The sequence below is a fragment of the Arachis hypogaea genome, chromosome 20 (assembly GCF_003086295.3).
Source record: "Arachis hypogaea cultivar Tifrunner chromosome 20, arahy.Tifrunner.gnm2.J5K5, whole genome shotgun sequence".
Classification (NCBI taxonomy): Eukaryota; Viridiplantae; Streptophyta; class Magnoliopsida; order Fabales; family Fabaceae; genus Arachis; species Arachis hypogaea.
The window spans coordinates 125,723,785-125,729,816 of NC_092055.1; the positions used below are offsets into that span (position 1 = coordinate 125,723,785).

At 31.3% G+C, this 6,032-nt stretch overlaps 1 pseudogene; it reads right to left on the reverse strand.

Moving 5' to 3' along the window:
- Nucleotides 1–1,100: 1,100 nt before the first annotated feature.
- Nucleotides 1,101–5,382, reverse strand: LOC112785167 (indole-3-pyruvate monooxygenase YUCCA6-like; annotated as a pseudogene).
- Nucleotides 5,383–6,032: the final 650 nt, after the last annotated feature.

Below are 6,032 nucleotides of genomic sequence, written 5' to 3' on the forward strand. Positions count from 1 at the left end.
TATACTCGGCTTTCATTTTTGGAGCTGAAAAACAATAGTTGTAAAAAGAGAAAAAATTAATAATTATTTTCTATAATTACAATAAATCAGTTACCACCATATATTTATGTATATTTTATATATATTGTTTATAAATTTTGTTAATAAAGTATTCAACTACTAAAATAATCAAACTTATCACAATAGAATAATTAAATTTTATATAACATAATGATCAAACTTTTCCACAATAGCATAATCAAACTTTTTTGAATTTCAAAAAGCATTCATTACTTTATTTTTATACTTTTATTTGTGTTTTATTTTAAATATAAATTTTATTTGATTATACAATTTATAAAGTTTGAGTATTATTGGTCTGATTAAAATTTGATTATATTACATATAAATAAAGTTTAACTTTATAATATTCTATTATAAATTTGAATATATAAATTCTAAAATAAAACATATCCTTATACAGGTAATTACTTTTTTTTAATATGTAACTTAATTAAAAAAATAATTAATATATATAAAACCTTCAAAAGTTTGGTTGCTATATCTGAAAATCAACATTTCTATCATTCTATGTATATCTAAAAACATTATGTCAATTTCCAAAAATACCCCTAAAAAGAAAATTAAAAGAAAATTGGCAATGTATAACCCTTCAAAAAACTAAAGGGTGCTTAATTGCTACAACAAAGCCAAGCCATACATTGTTATACACATAGTCCTAGTCATCCCTTGTTGCTTGAATTGAATTTCTTGCTTCTTGTGAATTGGTGTTAATTTAATGAAGTTGGTGGGAGAGGGAATATAGCTAATAAATATTTCAACAATTCTACTGCAATTCTCTGCAATATCACTTGTTTTCAAAACGCATATTCCTTTATATAAGTTAAGGGGGTGGTCCTCACTCTTGCATGGAGAATGAAATCATTTCGAAAATGAAATTGCATGGAATAAGTAGTGATAATAAATTAAAAGGAAATGGCACATGTAACAAAATAAATAAATAAAGAATAAAGGTTTTTCTTCTATTATTATTTTTTATTATTATAATTGATTTTTTTGCTTTCTTTATTTAACAAAATAATTATGGTAAAGAAAAAAACTCAAACCAAAATAATATATACATTATACCCATTCATAATGCCATATTGGCAAAAAAAATGTTATTATACTTTATACCAAAAACAAAAATTAAAAAAAAAAATTGGAAATATAGGTTAACCCGCAATCACTTCTTTCTCAATCACATACCAGACACTTTTCTCCACAACCCCACACTTTCTTATGCATTCATTCATAAACTTCTCTCTTTTCTTTCTTGAAAGTCAAAACCTACTTAGGAGGGAAACAAAAGGGTAACAATTTACAAGACTCATAGAGAGCTAAGGTCCCCCCAAGTGAAAGGAAAAAAAATAATGTGTAAAGAAGCCATATATAACTTCTTCTTTTCCTTCAACTTCAATTCAATTATAACTCCTTTTCAACCCCAAGTCGGTAGATGATGAATCATTGAAAAATAAGTTCAAGGGCATTTTAGTAAATTCCTCAAAACTTTTTTCCTTTTTGCTTTAATTTGCCCCCACTTTTTCTCCATTTATGGATTGATTAATTGGAGGAGGAAGAGCTAGCACACCATGTTTTTTTTTGTACTAGCATATAGTGTGCACATGATCATATGAGTGATGAGTTATAGTACCATATAGCATCATCATCATCATCATCATCATCATAAAAAAGGAATCTTTTTTTTCTCTCCCCCCTTAATTTCATCCATGTACTATAACTTCATCACTTTCTTTCTCAATTGATGAGAAAACTCTTCCCCCATTTGTGATTTGACTTTTTTGACCCCAAAACTTTTTTTCTATGAATTTGATTGAGGGAAAAGTGAGAGAGAGAAGGCATTATTAGCATTATGATTATTTGCCTCATGTTTGTAACACCTCTCAATGTCTTGAGCTATTCTCTTTGCATCAATGGATGCACCAAGTAGTCCCTTTTTGGTGAAACCCACAGCATAGAGTCCATTCCTTCCTTTCCACCCATTTGGGAATGGCTTCATTGGGAAACCATCTTCCTTTGAGAACATATCATTTTCCTGCTCATAAATCAATAGTTCAATACCATGTCAAATTCATTAGTATTTTTCTTATTTAAGTTTTATATAATATTATGTAAATATTTGACTTAGTTGTTTACTATCTCAAAAAAAAATGCATAAGAGTCATGAGTTAATTAACACCATGTACTTATTATTCTATACCAATTTCATTTGAAAATAAAGTTGCTAAGCAAGTTGTCCTTAATATATGAAACCAAAACAAAAAAGAAATGATAAAAAATAAAAACAAAAATGCCTACCTTTAGCCAATAGGGTACATTGCTTTTGTAACCAGTTGCCAAAATGATGGCATCAAAATTCTCTATTCTTCCATCGACAAACTCCACAGTGTGACGTTTTAGCCGCTTTATGCTTGGACGCACCTACACACCCCAATTTTGAGTTTGACATAACTTAGATTTCATGTTTAATTTTATGTCTGAGTCCAAACAACAACCAATATCTTTGTGAAAGTTACTTGTAACACAATCATGAATCCAATCAACATTTTCTTTCTTTCTTTCCTTTTTCAAAATCCAAACCTTTAGTTTCGGCACATGATTTGATTGAAGATCATGCAATGAGGGGAAATAAGGGGTCATTTCATTATTGCTCCGATTTATCAATACAATTATACTAAGTGCACACTAAAATTAAATCAATTATTAAAATTAGTTATTAGTATAAAATACACATTAAAATATAAATATATATTAAAAATAAGTTATATACAAATACAATATAAAAAGAATTTTGCGAAGAATAAGTGTGTAAATAAACTTGTTAAATTATTAAAAAATTAAAAATTTTAATATTATTCAACCTATTAACAAAATTCTACTAAAAAAAGAGTAAATACCATCACTGGATTAAGTATATAAAAGCAAGGTCAAATTAAAGATATTTGCGACCCCTAAGAAAACAAAGATTTGGGGGGCACATACATAATTAGTGAAAAATAAAAAAGAGAAAGCAAAGTTGAAGTTGATTTTTGTTAAAGGAAATGGTGGGAAGTACCTTAATGTCTCCACCTTTAATCTTGGCAAGGGTACCCACATCTAGGACAGGGGTCTTTCCGGAGAGGTTTTTGAGTTCGAGGGGACCAAACGAGGCCGATCCAAACCGAACCGCGAAGTGTCACCTAGCATGAGCCATGACACGATCAGGAGGAACCGATCGACAAGTCGCAATGGGAACCACTTCAGTAACCACATGGACAGCCCAAAAGTTGATTTTCCCAGCATCTCTCGTGGTAGGATGTGTACCTTCAAAGTTCAACCCAAAAATAATTCAAATTAGAAAAAATTTTGAAAAAAATAAATAAAAAGTTTTCATACTATGTTCTAATCAACTATTAGTATAAAATTGTAAAAAATAAATTTAATTTTAATATATTCACAGTACAAAACGTTTTACAGTCATATAATTATTTCCGTCAACAAAATTAAAAAAGGTTGAAAGTTATTTGTGGCCTAATTAGTTGCAAGCCATGGTCTTATGCTTTTAATGAGAGGTCTATGAAAGAAGAGCAAAAAGAAATTAATTAAAAAATAAAAATAAAAATCAGTTATCATTATTATTATTACTCATAACCATGATGCGCATGCTTGTGAATCCCAATGAAAGTGGAAGATCAAATTTTGATATTTGGGTTATCGAGGATTATTAGTGCGACTGTTTATAAAGCCTTTTGTTTTCTAAATCATTTTAAAACTATACATAATCCTTTGAACTTGAACCTTGTTATGGCTAATTCTACTATATATATAATAAATAAATTTCCTTCTCTTTTTTCTCAGAATGGACAGAATCAAAGGCTACATTTTTTTTTCCAATTGGGAGGGAGGAAGAGTTGAAACTTGAAAAGTTGAAGCTTTCATCATGTGTAGAAACTGGAAAGAACCTTAAACACAACCATCTTTTTTTTAATGTTTCAAAGTTGAAAACTTTTGCACGAGCAAAATGGATTATTCTTCTATCTGAGAAGTTTACCAAAATCTAGAAACAAAAAATAAAAATTTGTCTATATTTCGAAAATTTGACAAAAGTCGCAAAGTCCATTAAAAAGGCACACTATAGCGGGATCAAAAAAGTGGAGGAGGCTCTTCTTGCAAACACTTAAACTAGCTTGCTTTCTTTCTTTCTTTTCATTTAAAACCAGAAATTCCAAATCAGGAGCAACATAAAAGAAAAACTAGCATAACTGACACAACTGTGCAAGTTAGCACAATTTAGTGGAAGAAGTGAGAAAAGAAGAAAGAAGAAGAGAAGGAAATAGAAAAAAGTTTTGAACTCACTGAATCTCTAACACAAAGTGAAGGAGCAGCATCATGGTTACAAAGATCCAAACAAACTTCCATGCCGGAATTTCCACATCCAACAACCAAAACCTTCTTCCCTCTAAATTCTTCTCCACTTTTATACAAACTCGTGTGCCTTATAGCCCCTTGAAACTCCTGAATCCCTTCAATCTGCGGCACCACTGCCTCCGCATTCTCGCCGGTGGCCACGATCAACCACCGGCACGTGTACTCAGTACTTGAACCGCCACTAGTGATCAACTTCCACATCCCAATTCTGGAGTCGAACTCGGCTCGGTCCACGGTCTCATTGAACCGCGGCCTAATCCCGAACCGGTCCGCATAGTCCTCCAAGTACTGTACGAACTGCTGCTTGGTTGGATAGGTGGGAAAATCTGGAGGGAATCCCATCAATGGAAGCTCGCAGAATTGCTTGGGCAAGTGAAGGTGAAGGCGGTCGTAGGTTTTTAACTGCCACAAGGAAGCTATGCAGTTGGATCGCTCCAGGATTACGGACGGGATGCCTTTTTCTTTGAGGCATGCTGCCGTGGCCAGTCCGGAAGGTCCGGCTCCCACAATCACCGGACCTTCAATCCATTCCTTTCTATTCTTATTCCTTGTTAAGGACCTGGATTTATAACCACAATTTTTCATTGCTATGAATAGAGGATCGTGCGCTTGCTTTCCTTCTGTCTCTCTTTCGCTACAATAGTCCATGAGAGGGAAAATGATATTAATGAAGCAAAGGTTTTGTGGTTGAGGAGCGAGTGTGAATGGTAAGTAATTTAAATTTGATTTTGATTATGATTAGGATTACGATTAGGATTAACGAGATAAGAGAGCTTATCCAGATTGTGAGAAAGAAGGAAGAATGTGGTTTCAAAATGAAGAGAGGGTTAAGCGGAAGGATCGGAAGAGGGAGTAAGGGGGTATGTCAGCATTCATCACAGAGAGAGACTGCGAGAATTGAACCAGAACGATGTTGATATCTCTCTCCCTCTCTTCTCTCAATTTATATATACTTTTTTTTCATCTAACAATTCTCTTGTTACCGTGGACCCTCCTCCAGTATGTTTTTTTCTTTTTTCTCTCTTTATAAATTTTAATTTACAAATCAATCGTCTAACAGTCACGTTACTATTTATTGGAATATAATGCTAGTATGTATACAAGTTACTACTTACTAGTTACTACCCAGTTAGTGTTGTCTTTTGTGCCAACACCCGAGTTAAAAATTGTTACATGATAATTTATCCCAAAATATTCATGATTTTTATCTTTATTTTTATATAAAAATAACTTCACATGAGTAATTATTTTGTGTTTCAAAGTATTATGCTCTTTACTAGTACACTAGCAGTAAATAATTGCATAGTAAATAGAATTTTCATTTAATTCGGCAGAATTTTTTATATTTTAATTTTGAATAAGTTAACTAATTCTACAGAAATTTTACTGAGTCGGATAATTTTTAGTTTAAATTTTGTTTATAATTTTATGTATTTAGTTTATTTTATAATTTTACGAAACATCTCAAGTTTTTCTATCTTGGTTAATTGTTGATCGAACAAAATTAATTATTTTTTAGTTTAATTTTGATATATTATTTATATGTAAAAAAATAACTACTTTTA